Raw genomic sequence first — 8,357 nt, 5'->3', positions numbered from 1 at the left:
CATTCAGTAGCGTTATTTCTTTTTTTATTGTCATCATGTACACTTTTCCTGTCTCAAAGACGCCAGCATCCCCACCAAATCCTAAAAATAAAGTATACCAACGAAATGACAACATCTAGCACGCATTTCTTCCGCAAAGGAAGAGCAAAGTCGGACAGGGGAGCTCACACTTGTGGCGCTCTACAAAGACGTTTGACTTTTCACCAACTCAAAAGGCTCAGCCATAAGGCCAAGCCAGCCAAAAATAACTTCAACTCATTGGTGTTCCTCTCCACGGAAGTCTTTAGTAAAAGGCGAAAGACTTGTGCGTTATGAAGAGAAACAAGAGTCAGAACAGGCCTGTCTCAGAGAGCAGCTGAGGACCCTAGTCGTCCCGGCTACCACCGTCGCGGTGCGCCTCCCTTGGCTTGCCGCGTGCTAAATCCCAGCCTCCCCACCACCTCCAGCCTGAAAAATCCAGGCCTGGCTTTTACATGGAGACTACAAAGTCTGGGAAACCATCAGGCGTCTTCAGGGAGTCCGCGACCAATCATCGTAGCTGAGGTGCACTGTGTTGTTGAGCGGGGTTCCCTGGGTGATATCAGTAAATCAACTGACTGGTTGTGCACAATTCACTTGATAAAAACTTAGCCGCATGTTCCTTCAGCCACAGTAAAAGTTTGACTCCTAACTAAACATGTGTGTCAGAACTTGATTTTCTACAAAGCAAGAGAAAGGTGCACCGTTCCCGGCGGCACTGCAATGCCAGGTCGATGCGTGGAGTGAGCGGAGCACGCTCCCTTTTCAGCTCCCTCTCCTAAAAATGGGTTTAATACGTTATCCCCATATAGAGGACATATCAGATATTAAACTGATAAGAACAGATACTACACTTGATCTTAGCCAAAAGGCCGAGAAGCGATGAGGCCCAAGCCTTTGACGTCCAAATCAAGCTCTTGGTACAACCGTCACAGTGTCGCGGTGTCCCGTTTGTAAGCCAGCTTATCAATTGCCGCCACTTAGCAACTCCGCCCATCTGTCTGCTGTGTACTTTTCCCTGCCGCTATACAAAGATGTTTGACTTTTCACCAACTCAAAAGGCTCAGCCATACGGCAAAGCCGGCCAAAAATAGCTTCAACTCATTGCTGTTCCACACCAAAGCCTAGAAATAAAACATACTAGAACAACATCTAGCACACATTTCTTCCACAAACAATTAGCAAAGTAGGACAGGAGAGCTCACACTTCATTTTGTCATGGAAAGGCCACGCCCACTTCCCCAATTCCAATGGGAACACGGGGAATTGTCATGACTAAACACGCCACTCTGTAGCGTACGCCAGAGAGCTTCTGCAGAGCAACACTGCCGCTTTGTGGACAGACTGCAAAAGCTGACATGTAACCCCAAATCAACAAAACCACTTCACAAAATGGAGAGTCTTCAACAGGTTAGCACATGGGAATTTCTGACACATTGTGTTTTCTTCTACACGCAAGCAACAGGGGAGAGCGCGAACGCAGTCCCCCACTACCAGAAATTATGCAGTCGAGATTCCCACATTTGGGGAATTCGCTGGGGTCAAGCTGTCTCTTGGGAAAGAAAGCAAAGGCCCACGTGGGACACTTTTCAAAACATTTCACTAAATGAACTAAACACTGACATGAACTACTAACATGTATGGACTTACTGAAAACCTTGGAGCTGATCTGCACTTTCCTGTGGTTTCCTCTTGTCCTTGTAACAGCAGTAGCTCCTCCCTTCCTTGTCAATAATTGTGCAGAAACATCTGAGTGCTTCTTTCTTCCTAAATCATGAGCAAGTCCTGTCCAGTCCAACTGTTTCTGCTCCTGTTTGACTTCTGAACTTGTCTCTGGCTGTGTGTCCACTTACTGCAGCCTCTGACATCAGACTGTAGAATGTTGATACATCAAGGGCATCAAAGGACAAACACACACACACACTCACACATACTGGTACTTATATCTTGGTGAGGACACTCTCTGGCATAATGCATTCCCTCGCCCTAACCTCTCTCTCTCTTAGCATCTCAGACCTATGTCAGTACCTGTGCCTATGTCAAAGAATACAAAAAAAAAAAAACACTAGACCTGTACACACATAAAGTCATGTATTCATCTGTGAATGTGTGTTTGATGAGTGCAATGTGAAAATGCTGCATGAAACTTGTTTTTGTAAAAGCTTCTCTTGTTTCCTTTGCTTCTTACAACTGTATATTTTTCAAGCATCATCTGTCATATTGAAGAAATAGGTTCATTCAGTAGCGTTATTTCTTTTTTTATTGTCATCATGTACACTTTTCCTGTCTCAAAGACGCCAGCATCCCCACCAAATCCTAAAAATAAAGTATACCAACGAAATGACAACATCTAGCACGCATTTCTTCCGCAAAGGAAGAGCAAAGTCGGACAGGGGAGCTCACACTTGTGGCGCTCTATGAAGACGTTTGACTTTTCACCAACTCAAAAGGCTCAGCCATAAGGCAAAGCCAACCAAAAACAACTTCAACTCATTGGTGTTCCTCTCCACGGAAGTCTTTAGTAAAAGGCGAAAGACTTGGTGCACCGTTCCCGGCGGCACTGCAATGCCAGGTCGATGCGTGGAGTGAGCGGAGCAAGCTCCCTTTTCAGCTCCCTCTCCTAAAAATGGGTTTAATACGTTATCCCCATATAGGGGACATATCAGATATTAAACTGATAAGAACAGATACTACACTTGATCTTAGCCAAAAGGCCGAGAAGCGATGAGGCCCAAGCCTTTGACGTCCAAATCAAGCTCTTGGTACAACCGTCACAGTGTCGCGGTGTCCCGTTTGTAAGCCAGCTTATCAATTGCCGCCACTTAGCAACTCCGCCCATCTGTCTGCTGTGTACTTTTCCCTGCCGCTATACAAAGATGTTTGACTTTTCACCAACTCAAAAGGCTCAGCCATACGGCAAAGCCGGCCAAAAATTGCTTCAACTCATTGCTTTTCCACACCAAAGCCTAGAAATAAAACATACTAGAACAACATCTAGCACACATTTCTTCCACAAACAAGCCACAAAGTGGGACAGGAGAGCTCACACTTCATTTTGTCATGGAAAGGCCACGCCCACTTCCCCAATTCCAATGGGAACACGGGGAATTGTCATGACTAAACACGCCGCTCTGTAGCGTACGCCAGAGAGCTTCTGCAGAGCAACACTGCCGCTTTGTGGACAGACTGCAAAAGCTGACATGTAACCCCAAATCAACAAAGCCACTTCACAAAATGGAGAGCCTTCAACAGGTTAGCACATGGGAATTCCTGACACATTGTGTTTTCTTCTACACACACACAACAGGGGAGAGCGCGAACGCAGTCCCCCACTACCAGAAATGATGCAGTCGAGATTCCCACATTTGGGGAATTCGCAGGGGTCAGCACAGCCGTAGTGCAATGGCTGAGCCTCACCCTGGGTGAACCACCTTGTTGATCATGGTATCTCCCCTGCCAGGTAAGTATGAGCTGCAGTTGGAAGAGAGCGGGTGGTGGTCACCAGGCACAGCACTCTGGCTGACGGTGCCCACAATGCATAATCCCACATTTCAGTGCCTTGAGCATCAGCTCCCCTTTCAGCCACTGTAAAAGTTTGACTCCTAACTAAACATGTGTGTCAGAGCTTGATTTTCTACAAAGCAAGAGAAAGGTGCACCGTTCCCGGCGGCACTGCAATGCCAGGTCGATGCGTGGAGTGAGCGGAGCAAGCTCCCTTTTCAGCTCCCTCTCCTAAAAATGGGTTTAATAAGTTGACATATAACTCTAAATCAACAAGGCCACGTCACAAGATGGAGATGAACCACACTAGTTTAGGGATGATATTTTTTTGTTTATTGTGAATCAAAACTGGAGATAAAAGGCTTATAGCACCTAGTATTCCCTGGTGGTGTCCCATCCAAGTTCTAACCAGGCCCTACTCTACTTATCTTTCGAGATCAGGCGAGATTGGGCGTGCCAAGGGTGGTATGGCCGTGAGCAACACCAACACATAAAAAGTCTCTTTATACATGCTAAAACGCCACTAACAAATCCAATGTTTAATAGAGACAATAATCATCTGGATTTCTCTACAAATCCAAGCACAAGAAGCAATCAAAAATCATCTTATCCACCTGACGAGAATTCTCTGACTATCCATCATCTGATAAAGGCTGTTACTGAGTCTGTAAGATGTAAGATGGAAATATTTAAAACAGCTACTTTTTGTGTGTGTGCCCAAACACTTTTTGGCTGAACATCGTGTTCTTGTGTGCTTAAATATCACATCAAGTTAACAAACAAATCATCTGAACAAAACATTTCACTAAATGAACTAAACGCTAACATGAACTACTAACATGTACTGACTTACTGAAAACCTTGGAGGTGATCTGGACTTTTCTGTAGTTTCCTCTTGTCCTTGTAACAGCAGTAGCTCCTCCCTTCTTTGTCAATAATTGTGCAGAAATATCTGAGTGCTTCTTTCTTCCTAAATCATGAGCAAGTCCTGTCCAGTCCAACTGTTTCTGCTCCTGTTTGACTTCTGAACTTGTCTCTGGCTGTGTGTCCACTTACTGCAGCCTGTGACATCAGACTGTAGAATGTTGATACATCAAAGGCATCAAAGGACAAACACACACACACATTGTTGTCTTAATATAGTTATGAGGACACATCATAACTGAAAGCCTAACATTAACCAAAACATAACCCATACTAATGATACTGAACCTCCTCAAAAATACCAAATGAATTACAACAATAAGCACTCAGGACCATTCAGCTGGGTTGGTGAATTCAGCACCAAGGACAGCAGCAGCTGAACTGTACACAACTACATGTACTAACACACAGCAAATTCACAAAGTACTAAAATCTGGAGTCAGGCAAAAAAGTGTGAAAGAGTTACATTTCTGGAGTTTATTTTATAACTCTGACTACAGTTTGTGTTAAGGTGTACACCCAGGCCGAGTTGAATTTTGGAGTTTATTCCCTGGTGTTCAGGATCTGGTTTTAACTCTGTCCCTGGAGTTCACGACGCATTTTATCGCGGCATAGCTAAGGAGAGGAGAATGTTAAGAGTTGGCAATGGCCGGCTGTGTTACCAAGCCGGGTCACAGCAGCAGTGCAGCCATCCCCTACTACCCTGGAACATTGTGTTCCCAGAATGCAGGTTTACTTGTGGTTCCTAAAGTCTCCAATAGAGAGAATGGGAGGCAGAGCCCTCAGATATCAGGCTCCTCTACTGTGGAACCATCTACTAGTTTGGGTCTTGGAGGCAGACGCCCTCTCCATGTTTAAGAGGAGGCTTAAAACTTTCCCTTTTGATGAACCTTATAGTCAGAGCTGAGTAAGGCTTTCCTGAATGAGCCACTAGTTATGCTGCTATAGGTCTACACTGCTGGAAGACTTCCCATGATGCACTGATTTCCTCTGTCCTCCTCTCCCTCTCCATCTGTACACATTCATATCCCATTAATGTATGTTACTAACTTGGCTTCTTCTCTCTCCCATGGTGTTGTGCTTTCTCGTCTCTGCAGTTACTTCCACCTCCAGAGCTGCAGAGTCTGGATCTGTGGCTGCAGGCAAACTACTGTTCCACATGCAAAGCACTGATGGTTGATCTCCAACATAAATGAAAAAAAGACTTGGAGGACGCCTGTTTCAACTATATAAGTCAGACTGCTGAAGCCTCATGTTTGCTTCTTTTGAACTTTTGAACCACAAATGATTTCAATTTACATAAAAGCACTGTAGTTTTCCTCTTGTCCTTGTAACAGCAGTAGCTCCTCCCTTCCTTGTCAATAACTGTGCAGAAATATCTGAGTGCTTCTTTCTTCCTAAATCATGAGCAAGTCCTGTCCAGCCCAACTGTTTCTGCTCCTGTTTGACTTCTGAACTTGTCTCTGGCTGTGTGTCCACTTACTGCAGCCTGTGACATCAGACTGTAGAATGTTGATACATCAAAGACATCAAAGGACAAACACTCTCTCTTTCTCTCTCTCTCTATCTCTCTCTCTCTCACACACACACACACACACACACACATTGTTGTCTTAATATAGTTATGAGGACACATCATAACTGAAAGCCTAACATTAACCAAAACATAACTCATACTAATGATATTCAATCTTGTCAAAAATACCAAATGAATTACAACAATAATCACTCAGGACCATTCAGCTGGGTTGGTGAATTCAGCACCAAGGACAGCAGCAGCTGAACTGTACACAACTACATATACTAACACACAGCAAATACACAAAGTACTAAAATCTGGAGTCAGGCAAAAAAGTGTGAAAGAGTTACATTTCTGGAGTTTATTGTATAACTCTGACTACAGTGTGTGTTAAGGTGTACACCCAGGCCGAGTTGAATTTTGGAGTTTATTCCCTGGTGTTCAGAATCTGGTTTTAACTCTGTCCCTGGAGTTCACGACGCATTTTAGCGCGGCATGAGCAGCACAAGGAACGTCGTCACAAGGCTGGTAAGAGCATGATTTTTATCAGAAAGTACTTTAAATGCGTGATATTTTGTCATTGTTCTCACTTTATCTACTTACATAGTACCGCTAATGACTGCGAACTTGATGTTGAACGTAACCCCATTGCTTTTACTCCATTATTTAGAGCAAGTAGCTCCCGCAGCATTAGTTAGCTAACTGTCCTTAGCTGCCATTGTAAAGCTGTTAGCTTTCACTCAAACGTTAATGTCGGCCATACTGTCTGTGGCGTGTGATGTGTCTGTATGACGGTAATGACAAACTGTTTGATAAGCTTCACAAATTAATGACGACGCGCATCTTGAAGGTAATTAATACAGTTTTGGAAATAACCATCCAACAATGCAACCGCATGTCGGTGTTTTAAGAGAATAATTTCCGGCTCAACGGCACAGACGCAGCTGAAAAGTCAGTTTTGGCTAGCATGCTAACAGTTGAGCTTATAAACTGTAGCCTTGCTGTTTTGAACAGCGGTGAGAAACGTGTATTTTAACAGTGTGTAATTGGGATAAACTTTAACTTGAACATGTTATTCTCAGACATATGACATTTTCTTCCTTTATGTCAAACCAACATGGTGATCAAAGTACAACATGGAGGGAAGAAGAAGTACATTAAACTGGAAGAGGCTTGCTTCTCAGATTTTCTCAGTGCAGGTCAGTCAGATGTTTAGTATTAAATGAATAAAGATGTAAACATGTTGTAACGTGGAGTTGTTATGGTATAGTCCAGCAGAAGTTTCTTATCCCAGAGACTACAACACTGAAAGTCACAGATCAACAGGTAGCAGAGGTGGACCTGGCTGATCGTTCAGACCTGACAGAATATGTGACCCTCACTACTTGTGGTAAGCAGAGTTATAGGTAATGGTAATGTTTTGTCTTGAGACAGGTAATATCCAGCCAGGTCTGTGATATAGTTTTAATGTGCTGGACTTTAGATTTTATTTGCCTTATACTTGTGTGTGTGTGTGATCTTCAGATCTAAGTGTCCTGCAGCAAGGGTGTGAAGGCTCCTCCTCTCCAAGTCTGACAGATACACTGTCAGTCTCAAGCACTTTAAGCAGAGACACAAGTGATTCTGGATGCCAGCCTTTGATGGACAGTGTCCTTGCAACTTGTATACAACTAGATTTTAATCATTATTTATTAGACATAATTCCTAAAAAAATAATATGTACAGGTATTAGATGAATGTATTTGCTTACAACATAGATCTAAGTGTAGTTGTAAATGTGTTTATAATGTTTTCTTTTTTAGAATGGGGAGCAAATTCTTACTTCAAAACCAGCAGAGATGACTGTGATTAAAGAGTATGAAGAGACTGGACGTTTGAAATATTCCACCACACGGTTACTGGTTAATATTATTGTTGCTCACATGCATGGAAAAGAAGGGTAAGAGGCTTCAACTTAATCCTGTATCCTTTTATAAAAACAGACAAAAATGGTAAGAGATTTTTTCCTGCTTGCAGGAGAGCTGTTAGTAAAGCAACAAAAGAGTTCCATGGCCTCGGGATTGTTTCACTTTTCCCATCTTTGAAAGACCCATACTCCAAAAATGATATGTAAGTTTAACTCCCTTGTTTGCATATAAGCAACATACAGTATTTGTTCTTGAGACAGCTTTTTTCTTTCAGGAACTTCTATGATATTCAAAGGAACAAAGGCCCTAACCCTTTCTTGAGTGGTGCATGAAGACAAATCCAGAACCACCTCTTCATCCCAGAGTAGAGTGGAGCTAAAAGCAGGTCCCACATCATCCAGAACATATGATGATCAGCCAATCAGAGATGAATGCATGGAAGCCATATCTCTCCTTCACCACACAGCTGATCCTGACTTAGTGTTTCA

At 43.2% G+C, this 8,357-nt stretch overlaps 5 non-coding genes and 1 pseudogene across 5 annotated transcripts; all 6 read right to left on the bottom strand.

Moving 5' to 3' along the window:
• Positions 1-216: 216 nt before the first annotated feature.
• Positions 217-331, bottom strand: LOC121189060. Its single transcript, XR_005894778.1, has one exon. It is a non-coding gene; the product is annotated as a U5 spliceosomal RNA (small nuclear RNA).
• Positions 332-711: 380 nt separating this feature from the next.
• Positions 712-902, bottom strand: LOC121189034. Its single transcript, XR_005894766.1, has one exon. It is a non-coding gene; the product is annotated as a U2 spliceosomal RNA (small nuclear RNA).
• A 578-nt stretch (positions 903-1,480) lies between these two features.
• Positions 1,481-1,650, bottom strand: LOC121189111. The gene has a single exon (XR_005894821.1). It is a non-coding gene; the product is annotated as a U1 spliceosomal RNA (small nuclear RNA).
• Positions 1,651-2,553: 903 nt separating this feature from the next.
• On the bottom strand, positions 2,554-2,744 carry LOC121189029. The gene has a single exon (XR_005894762.1). It is a non-coding gene; the product is annotated as a U2 spliceosomal RNA (small nuclear RNA).
• Positions 2,745-3,322: 578 nt separating this feature from the next.
• LOC121189100 lies at positions 3,323-3,486 on the bottom strand. Its single transcript, XR_005894811.1, has one exon. It is a non-coding gene; the product is annotated as a U1 spliceosomal RNA (small nuclear RNA).
• A 179-nt stretch (positions 3,487-3,665) lies between these two features.
• Positions 3,666-3,817, bottom strand: LOC121189045 (annotated as a pseudogene).
• Positions 3,818-8,357: the final 4,540 nt, after the last annotated feature.

This window comes from Toxotes jaculatrix, chromosome 10 (genome assembly GCF_017976425.1).
Source record: "Toxotes jaculatrix isolate fToxJac2 chromosome 10, fToxJac2.pri, whole genome shotgun sequence".
NCBI classification, from domain to species: domain Eukaryota; kingdom Metazoa; phylum Chordata; class Actinopteri; family Toxotidae; genus Toxotes; species Toxotes jaculatrix.
The sequence above is the reverse complement of the archived record's forward strand: the minus strand, read 5'-3'. Positions and strand labels throughout refer to the sequence as shown.